Here is a 15,190-nt window from a genome sequence, read left to right on the forward strand (position 1 = left end):
AGCAACTCTAAAAGAAGCAGCTGAGGGTCCAAGTGGAAGATTCACTGATGGTATCCACCCAAAACTGAAACACCAGGATGCTCCCTATGCCAGTAGTGGTAGGAAGAGTCCCTCGAGCTCTTTGAGACAGCTCTGGTGTGAATATAGCACAGTAATCTGTGAGAGGATAAAAAGTGCTATGAGCTGCCAAACGTACCCTGCAGGTATAGAGGGAGAAATGGTAAACTACAGTCCAATACGTCTGGTAATCCTGACTGCACTGGAAACAACTGGCAGTCTTGGCACCTCGCTTCCAAATCTCCTCCATCCTGAAACATAACTTCTCGTGTGGGTCCTTCCTACTATTACTCGGGACTGACTGCCGTTTCATGGCCTTTCCAAGTCAGAGGGCCAGCAAAAGCATTTCTGAGCTCCAAGCACGCTCCTACACGGAGTCCTGCTGCACCTGAAGTGGCCGTACATTTTGATCTCTTTTTATAAACACATTTATGACAATGCTCCCTTCTGATCTCATGAGGTGTTTAGCTTCCTCACTCCCTACAGTTCTCTTGGGTATCCAACGTAGTTCATGTTCCTGATCTATATTTTGCTACTGATACGACAAGAAATCTACAACACTTTAAAGAATTAGATAACATCTACCCAGGATGGAGACCCATGTTCTAGCTTCCTCAAATCCTTGAAAACCAACTAGAATCTGAATGAAAAGCAGAATTGAATCTTAGGCAAGGTTAATATGACACTACAAAAGGGAGGCTTAAGGAGATATTAGATGGGAAGGAAAGAGGCACAGTGAAAACTCAACAGCCAAATTGATTTCATAGCACATCATTAAAATAAAAGTAGTTGGTGTACATCAAAAGCCAAACAAGTTGCAGCACCGCTAACATTTAGATGGCTGAACGCTTAGAAACACATGAGGTAAGATTATGGGCTGAAAACACCAATACCTTAAGGTAAATGAATACTAGTGGATTTTTAAAGGCACGTTGGTGGCATGTTCACTCTGGGCTAACACTGGGGACAAACAGACACTCAACCACCACTTACCACACTGATGTAAGTAGAAAGTCATGCTGATGTGAGCAGCTCCTGGCCCCACTGCTCCTTCTCTCCTCTGCTCCTCCCTTTCCTCTTGTGCCGACACAACTGTGCATACCCTCGCCTGGCAGAGCCCGTCGGGGCACTAATCCTGCTGGCAAACACCCAGCACAAGGGAAGGACACCACAGCAACAAGTAGCTGAAGGTGGGGGTCACTGCCGGTCCCCACCCGGAGTTTTGGCAGCCCACGGAGCATCTCTAGCCTTGGCCCTGCAGCCACTGCCTGCCGGCGGCTTGCAAGGTGATGCTCAGCGAACAGCCCGTGGCGCTGGTCTGCCTCGTCACTTCTGTGCCCCAAATGTCCTTGCACATCATGGCAGACTCTTTAGTCAGGAACAGGGGTGCTACAGCAAAGAGCTGAATTTCATTCACAGAACACCTAATGCATTGATTTCTCCCAAGAGTGGTTGCATTTTGTAAGGAAAATATTTATTTTTAAGTTTGTCAATTTCTTATTTTGCCTTGTGATCTAATGTAGCTTTTTCCTTTCCTTCCCTGGCACCACACTGGCTATTATTTATTTATAGAGCAAGCAAAAATGGGCTAAGCTCTTAAAAAAAAAAAAAGAAGATATGGGAAAGGTGTGGTCTCTTCCTCTAGTACTAACAGTCTAACTTTAGATGTGATGGGATAAAGTGGGAGTGAGAAGAGAGGAGGTTGAGATGGGCTCATGGACAAAGATTACAGCATAAGTACATTCTGGATGTTCAAATTTTATAAAAATATTGATTCACAGGAAATCATTACTTTGCCACCCTGAACTCAGATATACCTTGCAGATCAGTAACTTTCTCATCTCTTGGTCTAGTGGTTCTGAAAAATTTTATTGCAAACCATCTTCGTGTTCTTTTTTACCCCTCTCCTTCCAGTTGCAAACCAAAAATAATGTTAATGGTTCAGTAAAGCCTAACTTTAGAATTCAAAATACCAGGAAATTTAAAGTTTAAAAAGCAACAGTAATTTTGTGTCCTTGCGTTGAAGGAACTAGAGTCCTAAATTGGATGTGATGCTACATGGAAGCCAGCTCTGAGATCTGAAGTGAGAAGTAGCATGATCAAACAAATAAAAGCGGAGTTTGAATATAACACCTGTTTTGGGGGGAAAGCATGTGTCTCTGTGACACTTGCAAAGAGCATGTTGCAAGAGCTGAAGAGCAACGCATGGTACAATAAAAGCTCAAATGAGAGATTTGGCTGAAGTTATGGAAAAGACAGGTCCGCAGAAAAAGAAGTGGAAGGATCTCAATATGATCTAGCTGTATAGATGGGGAGAGGAACGAATAACAAAAAATAATCTCTACCAAGCCAGACTGGAAAGATGGTTTCTGACATTGAGTCAGATCAAGAAGAAAATTTGGGTAAGGCATATAAAGAAACGCAGAACAAATTAACACGCTCCAATTTCTCCTTAACCTGAAGGGAGTTTAGCAGTATGAAGGCCAGCTGTAGTAGACAATCCACAACATACCATTTCACGCTGCTTCCCACTCTAAACCCCAAAACCTGCCATATTCTTTTGTTAAATTAAACATATTGAGTCATATTTCATTAATCACGATGAGTTTTGTGTCACATAGAACTTTATCTTCATGGGTGTTTCAATTAGATTCAAAATGTTATTTAATAAGATGTCTGCTTTGCCCAAAAAGCCATGCAAATAACAGCTGTACAGCTGTAACTGTCTGAGAGTTACCATGTTTGTGAAGTCTGAATTTATTTAACTAGCTAGCAGGGGGACCTTCTCTCAGAGAACCATGATGCAGTCACAAGGTCAAACTTTGATATAATTTTTGTAAGAGAATTTGCCTCAGGTGTTCCTATTTTTTACTCTCAAGCAGAAGAGCCATCAGGATCAAACACAGCTGAGTGGATGTGAACAGGTGCTCACCACTTTGCAGAACAAGACTTGAGAGAAGCAGGTTGAAATATCAAATATGAACAGTTGCGAGCATATTTCACATCACCCATAATGCAGGATCTGATGACTCGCTCACATTTAAAAATACAGCGCTTCATCTGAGAAGAGCTTAACCAATTCAAGGACGTGTGTGCGTTCACGAACAATACCTACCTCAGCACCAAACTATCTTCAGGGTTTTGTCAGCGTGGATTTGGCACCTGAAAAAAGCCTGCTGCATTAGTCTGCTGTGTCATAGGCTACTCAAAATAACCGGCTGGTTATCACAGTGTTATGTTAACTGATGGGTGCCTGCCTCCTCCTCCGCCAGGTAAAGCCTGCAAAGCGAGCTTGGCTCTTGGTTGCATCCTGCTGTTTATCTGCGGCAGGCAAGCAGCAACCCCTGTGCTTCCAGAGCTTCAGCCTCTCCCTGCGCTGGTGATAAGTTACTCCCCGGGTCCTTTCTGCCAATTGTTCTTGGCAAACGGACCGGGGAAGACTATTGTTGTTGCTGGCTGTTATCTCTGCCTCTGACTCCACTTGGCAGGGGTGCAAATCCATCTTTCTGGTGTGGAAACAAGCTGCTGGACTCTGGATGAGTCAACTCATTAATAAACAAAGAGTTACAAAGGAAATGGGAATCAGTCTTAACAAAATAAATGCATAAAAAGTTTATTGGATGCTAGGGTGTTTGTCCTCCCCAGCATGACACTGCTTTATCTCGGGCCCCAGCCTTCCTATCAGAAAACAGGGAAGTTAGTAGTTTATCAAATTTTAATCAGCTTAAATGTTGATGTATTACTTACATAGCATGGAAAGTATTTTCTGTGTTGTTACTGGTGAAGGTGGGTTATTTTCAATTATTTATTTATATCTGTTTCTCCATTTCTATACCTTCTCTGCTTTGTGGAGTATGCCAATGCCAACCGGAAAACCTTCCATCACCTACTGCTTATCCTGTCTCTGTGCAGGAGCCCAAGCCAGCTGCTCTGTGGGAAGCTCAACACTGAAGTACTAAATTCTCACAAAATTTTCTTCTGTGTTGAAGCAGAAGTATGTAATCAGATTCAGGAACATGGGACTTGGAGGCGGGGGGGGGGGGTTGCAGCTTTTTGGTGGGGGGGGTTGCTTTGTGTTTTTTTTTTAAAAAAAGGAGAGGATTTTTGTATTTTCTCCTTACAACAGCAGCCTTGTCCATAGCTCACTGTTGGCCACGGAAGATTTCATTTGGATTGGGCCTTAGTGTTTGTCCAGCAATACCATTACGGTGGTGAAAAGAAAGCCTGGCTCTTCTCAGGTCGCTTGATGCTCCTTATACCACCCCTAAGGACAGTACTACCACTTTTCTTGCAGCAGCATTGGGAAAGCCTCACAATTTCCTCATCTGCGAGGTGTCCACAGCCATATCCCCTTCTCTCATGATCAGAAGCCAATCTTGCTCTCCAAGAGACACTTCAACAGTCAGTCCCCACACAAGCACACAGCTATTCCAGTGATGTTAAAATAAAGCAAGACAGATACATTACACTTTAGAAGAAAAGCTAGAAGCAAAACTAGCTGTAGACAAACATATGCTGCTGGACTACTAAGTTCCACATAAGGCAAAGCTAGCTAGGTGGAAAGCTTATTTACAGGGAACTCCTATTAAGCAGGAGCAACAAAGTATTACAAGTTTGGCACAGACAGCAGCCACCTTGTCTTTCAGCACCTTTGCAGGGTTATTTCAAAGCCTCAGAAAGTCTGTCTAATGTCATGGATGTATTGGCTTTACAGGAAAAAATGGGATTCTTTGTATTTTCCTAATAGAAGCACGCGTTCTCTTTCTCCCCCAGGTCACCATACCATGTAGTTACCCCCTGTACCACCTTTCAAAGCCACGCAGGATCCAAAGCCACCCCACCTCCCACAAAGTATTTCTAACAAACAGCACTGCCTTAGTTCTTCTTCCTGCCCAGTACTCACTGACAAGTTTTACCTAAAGCTGTGTCTGATGAGATGCCCTCATCTGTGTTAGAAAGTGCTGTGCAAAGGATAGTACTCAAGAGTTAGGAAAGGTCACGATGAAATTTGCCTAAAAAAGCCGATGGAAAGTTTCCTAAGTGGAGTCCTTCAATGAAGCGTGGGCAATTTTCCCAGAAAGTTCACTTACAAAGCACTCGGTCAATGGCAACCTGTAGTGTGCACTACAAATCAATTGCGTGTTATGTAAAAAACAATTTCTTTAATCAGTTGTAAACGTCAAATAGATTTAATCCATTTTTCTCTCTACTCTTGAATAACAGAGAAACGTGGATAGTCATATGATTTACTTTCTCTGCACTGTTTACTGTGTTAAAGACTTTACTCTCCAAGTTAGACCTCTAAAGGTTTCTCCCTACATACACACTTCCCCAAACTTCATTTTATTTTCACTGTCCTTTTCTTTTCCTATCTCAGTCATATCCCTTCTGAGATGAAGCAGACTGTATTTAGTAGTCTATGTGAGTACATACTTTACATCATGGTATTATATTATTTTATTTTTAGTATTGTTCTTCACTCTTCTGTTAATACTACCTAATTTCCCATATATTTATCTGCTTTTCAGCCAACACTGCACGATGAAGAGATGTTTTCACTCAGTTCTTCACAGCAACGTGTGTATCTTTTTTCCAGCTGGTTTCAGTAAATTTAAAAACTAGTATATATAAATAGTCAACATTGTTCTCTAAATCACAGTACACTGCAATGGCAGCTCCATCGTCATGTCAGATTGCCTGTTTTTTGTTAGGTCCTTCTACATTTCCTTCTCTTCCTTTCTAAATGTGACCAAGTAATTTTTTTTGGTCATGTGTTGATTTTACTACCCCACTGCTTCTGCCTTCCTCCAAATCAAACATTAGACAGTGCCAGCACCAGTACAAACCTTGGGGGAACTCTGCTTAACCTTACTTAAACTCTATGAAAACAACTTGCATCCACCTTTTCCATTATAAAGTCTTAGACCTTCTACCATAAAGTAAACCAAACTGACCTTTTCATGTTAAAGAAAGAAAAAAAGAAGGAAAAAAAAAAATCGGAACTGTGCAACCCCTGATTTAGGCTTGTTGAGGAAAGGCACGGTCAGGGACGAGGTGGGTAAAAGAGGAATGTTAGAGCTCAGAGGGCATCGTTGTTCACTAGGAAGTCAAGCACAGAACAGAAACGACGGGAGGAAAATCACAGAAGTGAACACACCCCTTGGGAAACAACTCTTGAGGGCAAGTCCCACATCGCGCAAGGAGGCTTTACACATGATGTCCACTTTCTCGGTCGTACCACTGACACGCTGCATGGTGAAAGAGCGGACTGATCATTGCTGGAAGCGTATGTGTCCTAGAGAATCTTGTCTCCTGCAAGTCCAAAGGCAACTGTTGTACCCATTGCCAAGGGTTTATGAAATGCAAAAACCAAGTCATAAAAAAGAAAAAACAAAGTGAGGGGAAAAAAAAAGAGTGCTAGAACTCTCCAGTCCTCCCAGGTATAATTACAGAAAATAACAACAAAAATAAGGTGGCTTCTGGCACTTTTGGTGTTCCGAGGCGTTTACTGTTTTGAGTCTCGACTGCGGTAATGTGTAGGACGCATAAACACTGAAGTTGGCCAACCAGATGGGGCACACAACCTGCTAATTGGGGAAAGTCTGCCCTAGCATCCGGCCACTGGTTGACAACACAACAGCCCCCAGAAAGTCAATTTTTATTTCAATTTTTTAAACTATTATTTTAAATGCTGGCTCAACCACTGATCTAAAAATTAAATGAATATGCATTTGGTAGGCGAAAGAAATTTTTTTTCTGAATATGTATTAGCTTTCATCACTTCTCCGTTTATAGCATTTAATAGCAAGAAGTATAGGAAGAGAATCTAACTGCAAATGCCTTATCTATCTATGTAGTACCACTATTCCTACAGCTTTGGTTTTATCCTTTTCCTTACACAGAAGTTATACAGAACCCAGGAGCAAGATATTATACTTATCACAAAACACAGCTACTCCAGTAAGATATTCAGGAAAAAAAACAACCACCCCCCCCCCCCAAACCCTACTATCCTTGGATGCACAGTACAGTTACCTGTTGGAAAGAAGCACTATTTGAGACCTTTTCTTTCCCTTTCAATTTTATAGAAAATAAATTTTGAGCTTTCATGACTCAATTATTTGCACTGTAAGAAAAGGTGACAATCCTGTTTTCTACAGACATTAAATAACATAATAAATTCTACTCTTCTCTAATAAATTCCATGTTTTTTTTTTAAAAATAGATTGCCTAAAGTTTCCAGACCATATGTCCTACAATATACTTTGTTTTCAAGGAAGCTGACACTTGAGTCTTCTAATCTAATCTTTAGCTGTTTACCACTCAGTTCAATTTTTTCTGATCAAAGGGCTTAGCAAAATATCAATAAAGATATTATAGAACACCAAGACATAATAATGACTCTTAGTTTGCTTTACTCAACTCTCTGAGTCTGTTTTTTTCCCTCTTTCTTCTTTATGATCCTATAATGGCGTGAGGGTCTGATTCTCAGCCCAGGTTTTAGCTAATAATCGTTCATGCACGCCTAATTGCATGGAGCCACGAACACTCAGAGTATTATGTAGGTAAACTACATACTTGTAATTGTGAAAGGTGGTAACTGAAATTATGTTCCACATTGTAAATTATCTGACCTTTCAGTTAAACATCCGTTACTGGCTTAATGGCCACTGAAGGTGTTTTAGTAATAGAAATAGTTTACTACCTTTTACTCCTTTAAGATTACATTGCCAACTCGGCAATGAGCCGAAACGAAGCCGAAGGGACAGTACCTGTGAAAAGCAGAGCATCAAGTCCTACGGCAGGCTTGAATCCTACCATCAGTTGCAACTATGAGGCCATTTGTAAAGGATGGGGAGTGAAGCCTGTTGGGTTCCACCAAAACAACTGTGGAAACTATTAGCACATTACCTTTTTACCGTGAGCAAGAATACAGAAAGCAAAACAAAAATAAGAAATTCACCTTCATATATCCATGTTTATGCATCCAGGGCTGGCAGGTGGGAAAAGAAAGATCTATTTAACAATAAACTAAATTTAAACTTTATTGTTTATTAATTATTTTTTGGTTCATATAAAAGTCACTGTGACATTTTGGTAGTCTTATTATCTACACTTTACAGGTAGTACCAACCAGTCTGCTGTTCACAAAGCATGTCATGAGCCATGAAACATGATAAAGGCACTTGACCTCATTATTGATGAGATGCCTAGAAATTTTAAATGCTTAGAAAAAGCTAGTGTTGAGTTGTGATGAACTAATTAAAGCTTGATACAGCAAACAGGATTACACTTTTCGTTATTTCATAAAACAGAAATAAGTAGATAAATTTCAAACCTGCAACAATAGATTCAATTTGAAAAAGATCTAAATAGTACTGGCATGAAAGTTAAGTGGTACGAGAATAGTGATTACATTAATCACATTTCTTTACCATAGTTCAGTGTGATTATTAAAAAAAGGGACTACTTGCTTTCATCCTTGAAGAGTCATGCCTGATTCCAAAAACGCTAGCTAAATTCTAGCTGCAATGAAATTAATGGGAATTTTGCTAAAGATTTCAACAGGAGCAGGATTTGTCCTTCTGTTTTCCCTGGCGCAAACAGAACACACTGCGGATACACGCAAACCTCTCTGCTGAGTCTAGGTCTTTCTGGCCAAGTGATCCCCTGTAAATGCTGAATCTGCTTCAAGATGCTAAGTACAGAGCTCGCCTCTGCAACCTCTGCTGGCATGCGGCAAGTGCTCACACACTCACCCCTGAAGCTGGTAGGACTACTCAGTCAAGTTCTCTCAAAGAAGTTAACAAAAGAAAAACATTGCTTAGAAAAGCTATGTGATAGGTGTATCTTCTCATTAAATCAGAACCAGAAGTATTTTCCATCTGCTTGACTATTAAATACCTAAAGTGAGCTCTTCAAAGATCAAGAGCATCAACTCTTTTCGCAGGAGCAGCATTTCACTTTTCTATATGCCTATATCATACAACCCGAATTTACAATCCCATCTAAGAACTATTCAAACATGAATTAATGAGTAAGCTGAAAATTACGTTTGCAGAGAACCTGCAAAAGCACTATCTGAATCCTCTTCAATATATTTACTCTTCTTTCCTTTGCACTAACCAAAAAACCAAAAAGCATAAAATGAATATGGGCAGCAGATGTAGCTCGTCATTTCAGCGACAGAAATGGGACCAGGATAATGCTGGTAAAAATTGCTTTCCTTGAGATGCAAGAGAAAGAGGTAAAGATGCTTTTTCACTACTCATTTTTCTCCATTTATTTTCCTGTTACAGTGCAGTTCTCAGACCATGTTACTGGCTTTATTTCATAGAGGTAAAATGGCCAAAAAAAAAAAAAAAATCTTTATTATACTTCCCTATCTCTTAAACAAATTTGGTTCAAGGTACTTTGCTGTCAGGTTCCTGTTTCGTCTAGGTGTAATTCATGCGATTGCTACTGAAAGCCCATTAAGAAAGAAGCCGTGCCTGTCACCGGGCAAAGGAGGATGTAAAAGCCCTTCATTGTTCCTGCTCTGAAGAAAAACAATTTGCCACAGCCAGACCCCCCTCCCAGCAGTGCCAAGTGCGCCGTAATTTATTACCTCTGGATGTCTGATTCCAAGTGAAGGAAACTGAAATGTCATACCTTCATTCATAACACCGTCTCATGGAATTATTTTTTCCGGATTCCTGGGAAGTTGAAATATTTGAGAAGAATATCAGGAACTGTTGTTTTAGCCTGTTTGGTGAGTAGATAATTGCCTTCCAACTCTATTCTTTCAGGAAATGATGTGAGTGTTGCATTGTTCCTAGACGGGGGCAGTAATGTTTTTTAACAAGACACATACATACATATTTTTAAAAGAAACAAAACACAACAAAAACATGCAGTCTAAGCCACTGTGCTGAACCAGACTTTTTGAATCTGGTGTAGATAAGAGGCTGGCCCAGACAACGTGTCCACATTTCACATAACTAAGAGCATTCTTTAGAAGGGATGTAAGCAACACTTTTTGTTGAAGAAAAAATAAAAAGAAATCTGAGACAAAACCCTTTATGATGTGGGAGTAAAAAGCTCATTATGTTAAGTGATATCAAACATGACCAGAAAAGACCCTAGGGAGAAATTACACTTTTTTTATTGGATTCTGTGGGACAAACTAGCCTGGGAACTTGAAAGCACAGGGAAGGTGCACGTGGAAATCACATCATATATGAAGAATAATTTCTTACCGTGTGAAAATTATTTGGAAATAGTTTTCAGCTAAAGTTTCTCTTTATGGCAGCCATTTCAAAGGGAGCATACTGAGGCAATGACCTACAGTAGCACTAATACAAAAGCTGCTGGATAACCTCCTTGCAGAGGTATGTGGTCTTAGTCCAGTTCCGTGTCGACAGGCAAAATATAGTCAGCACTGAAACTCCTAACAACAGAGGCTCAGTTTGAGCCTCTTACTTTATTTTGACTGAAGATAATGGCAAAAATTCAACTCAGTTTTTGAATTTAAATTTCATTTTTGACAAAAGTAAAATTGGGCCTGGAAAGAGTGTAAAGAGGGAAGTACTATTTCTTCTCCAGGACAGGCTGCAAAGGACAAAGGGACAGCATACAGAAACTCTGCTATGACTTTTCATGCTCCAGTTTGACCACCACACACTTCTCTAGGACTTGCATCCTCTAAAAACGGACACACTGAAGAAAGATTTTGCATTTTGTGATCCTGTGGTGATGGTGACTGCCACCTCAGTGACAAATACCAACCACCATCATACAACAACACAATGTAGTGGGCTGCATCATCCATTTCCTCCCTACTTCAACATCTGGCTAAGAAACAAAAAGTCAATAATTAAACAGCTTTATTACACAAAATTCTATCTGTTCATGGATGTTTTAAAGGAAATTGCATTTTCTGTACCACCTGCAAGTCACAGCTGCAAGAACATTTCAAAACACAATACATCCTGGTCACCCCACATATACATACGTACACCCCACAAGTATATATATATGGACACACCCCACAAATAGATACGTTTTGGGTTTTTCTACAACCAGAAATGGCAGCCTGTGTTTGGGCCCACTTCTCCTGGATACATGGATATGCAAAAAGCCTTACACAAAATAAGAGAAAGGTACCGTCCTACCCCAGGTATCTCTGCAGCATTTGTATTCTGCACTCGAGGTGTCCCAGACAATGAATTCAACCCATTCGCTTAATACAATGAGCGCGCCTCAACTTGCTCAGGACACAAATATCAAAGTCCTACTACCTCCGAGTGCTTCTTGATTCCAGAAAACTTTTCCACTGTTGCGATGTATTGCGGGCTGCTTATTCTGAAAGAATTTTTGAACCATTTAGACTTTTATAGTTTAAAGGATAATTCCTCCTTAGGATTCCAAACGCTAATTAGTTGTTTGAAACCAAACTGCTAACTAGGTGTACTACTGTAATTCTACTTTACAGTTTTTAACATTGTTTAGTAAATATTTTCTAAATTATGCTCAATTTTCTTTCAAATCAGTACATTGGAGGGATGCACAGTATTTCCTATTTATGTAATTCAGCTTAGAAGCTTTCTAGGTGATACAGTAAATATTGGAACAGATTTAGAGCCATCTGGAGAGGGGATTTTCAGGAACCGGAATTTATTTAATGAGGGCTAAAAACATCTGGAAAGGACAAACTTGGGTCCACTCATAAAGGACTTCCTATGACCTCAAGCAATCCGGAACTAAATTTCCCGAAGCTAAAGCTACTGAAAAGCGCTGTGCATATTCTAGAACACGTTACAGCAAGAGGCATTTTTGCATATCCTAGTTTGGTAGAGCACTGGCTAGGTACCACCCCACAAGCTTTGCAAAGCAAGCTTGCAAATTTATTTTACAATTAACTCAAAGACAACTAAAAATGCTTATCCAGGTCCTGCAGTGTTTGCTGTGGCAAGAACAAAGGTTACTTCTCTCCAGATTACAGAATATAGGGACCATCCGTCATGAAACGCTGGATAAATTTATAGATTATGTCCATCTCAAAATGTTAGTAATGAGTAACAAGCGAAAGCCATAAACAGTGCTTTGGTTCTCACTAAATTCCATTACATCAAGTTAAATGCAATGTCTCTTAAAAAAGCAATGATACTCAGTTGCAGGTCTCCTTGTATCCACCCAGTGAGTCATTAGTGGAGAAGACTGAGGAAATGTAAGGTTTTATTTTAAATTACAGTTTTAAAATACAGTATTATCCATCCTTCAGTGCAATTGTCTGGAAAGTTCATATTGAAAGGGTCAGTTTTTTCTTCACCATCTATAAAATGACGTTAAATGAAAATCTGAACCACCCAGGTTCTGATTTGGCCCAGATAAATCATCTAGGAAGGCAATCTGAAACCTAGGTGGATAGCTCTACTAGATTCCTAGTTAGGAAGCACAAATCTGAGCCTCGGCTTTTCAAAGCTACAGCTTTAAGCCCTAGCAGGACTTCTGCAAGCCCTTCTTCTTTCTAATGCTCACCGTTGTCTTGACTAAATTTGTTCCTGCTTTGCTCATTGCTCTATATAAAACTGCAACGGTACTGCACACAATATTATACACTCTTCAGAACTCAAGGTACATATATGTGGAGTAATGTATTTCTAAAAGATTTTTTCAACCCTTATAAAACTCCCTTTGTTAATTGCTCCAAAACTGATTTAAGCGTTTTTGACTTCTCCCTTCTCTTTTAAATGTCTATGTTATTTGGAATTTCTGAATAATCTTATGACTAAACTATTTATGAAAGTTGTTATTCATTAAAATCCTACTACAGCAGCTGCACTCCCCTCTTCCTGCAGATTCTGCTATATCTTGACACACAGACCGTAAGCTAGACCAAAAGCACGGAGCATACTGCATCTTTACTACTTTGACAAGTTCATGTAATTATAAACAATTATAATAGTTGGCCTGCTTCAAAGTGCGTGGTATGATAATTTTGTTCACAAATTTTTTTGCAGAAGTCCCCATTTCTTTATTATGGCACAGTCTCTATCAATAAGCATAAACTTTTGCCTCCAACCTTCAGAAAACCTGATCCACTAAACTGAACCGCAGTGTAAGACTGCAGCTCTTGAAGGTTTTAATCTCTGACATTGAGTCTAACTTCAGATTACAATAAATCTTAGTTAGAACGCATAGGTATTGCAGACAACATTGTTCAGATCAGCACACCTTACATAAATAATTTTAAGAGTGACCTGGTGTAAGCTTTTTTGAGGACTAATGGGGCAAAATGCTGCTGATAAGTAGTGTCATTTTTTATTTAAAAGCATGTGATTTCATCGACAAAATGTCTTGTACTTACACAAAATACTGTATTATAACTGAACATAAGCATTTACCTTCTATAGCTCATATAAAAACAGGCTTTCTAACTTCTTCACAGGCTTGCACTGACACCTACTGGGCAATTTTTGTAAATCTCAAAATCCAGAGCCTTGAGACAGGAAGCTTTTCAACTCAGGAGTGAACTATATGTGATTCGGGTCATTGGCTGATTACACCATTGTCCTGGTTTCAGCTGGGACAGAGTTAACTTTCTTTTTAGTAGCTGGTACAGTGCTGTGTTTTGGATTTAGTGAGAGAATGATGTTGATAACACGCTGATGTTTTAGTTGTTGCTAAGTAGCACTTATCCTAAGCTAAGGACTTTTCAGTTTCCCATGCTCTGCCAGCAAGCAGGTGTGCAAGAAGCTGGGAGGGAGCATAGCCGGGCAGCTGACCTGAACTAGCCAAAGGGATATTCCACACCATGGAACGTCATGCCCAGTATATAAACTGGGGGGAGTTGGTTGGGAGGGGCGGATTGCTACTCGGGCACTGGTCAGTAGGTGGTGAGCAATTGCATTGTGCATCACTTGTCTCTTCTTGGGTGTTATTTCTCCTTTTTTTTTTTTGTTATATTCCTTTTCATTACAACTATTATTATATTTCATATTTTATCTCAATTATTAAACTGTTCTTATCTCAGCCTACGAGTTTTACTTGTTTTCAATTCTCCTCCCCATCCCATCAGGGCGGGGCAGGGGAAGGAGTGAGTGAGTGGCTGCATGGTGCTAATTGCTGGCTGGGGTTAAACCACTACAGCCATGTATTTGCTATTCAATTTGACTATTGAAAAAAACTCCACAGTTTTTGAGGAAAGATTTAACAAGCCATAACTTAAAATATCAGAGAAGACGCAATGTTCCAGCTGTAATTATGGAATTTTTCTATAAAAAGTATTACCTAGTGTTAGCACAGAAAGAAGCAGAGTAAGAGCAAATAAATCAGCTTTCTCCCTCCTTCCTAACGTTAAAAAAAATGTGATAGGCCTTAGATATAAAACATTCCAAGGAGAACAGCACATAGGTTCATTGTTAAAACAAGGCACTTAAAAAGAAAATAAACTCTTAAGTATTTCTTCAGTTCCTCAGTTTGTTACTACTCCTAAATACAGCAGCAGCAGATTTATATAGCAGTTCCAAGGAAGATACCACTTTCTTGCTACATACTCATTAGAGCAGAAAGACTAAGAAAATATTCCAGTGATTACATGACATCCAAACCCATGTCCAGTTACAAAGAAGAACAGTTAAACCTACAGTTCAGTATAATAAACAGCGCTAATATAGTTAAGCAAAAAGTTATATGCATAGTCTGGTACAAAGATGGATTGCAAGACTCCCCTGCCATACTAGAAGTTAACTTAAGTGTTGAGGACCCTTTCCAGCTCCTATTGGAATTCAATACAAACTTCTACCGATGTCCTGGTTTCAGCTGGGATAGAGTTAATTTTCTGGATTTAACAGTGATTAAATAAATTCTCAAGATTTTTAAAACTATGAAATTCAGTCATGTAAATATTGCAAGTATAAGGTAAAACACTTCCTTCATGCACCAATGACATAAAAACAAGTTTTAAACTATTCATTTTTCTATTTCTCCCAAATGGTAGAGACTATCGAATAACAAGAATTTGAATCTTACAAAGAAAGTCCCACTGTGCAGAACAATTGTGTCCAGACAGACCATAGTCCCACCTTGCTAAAAAACTGCTGAAGATAGGAATCTTTTTTTATCCGTCAGATGTGTTCTGTTTTGAGGTAAT

The sequence above is a fragment of the Gymnogyps californianus genome, chromosome 2 (assembly GCF_018139145.2).
Source record: "Gymnogyps californianus isolate 813 chromosome 2, ASM1813914v2, whole genome shotgun sequence".
Classification (NCBI taxonomy): domain Eukaryota; kingdom Metazoa; phylum Chordata; class Aves; order Accipitriformes; family Cathartidae; genus Gymnogyps; species Gymnogyps californianus.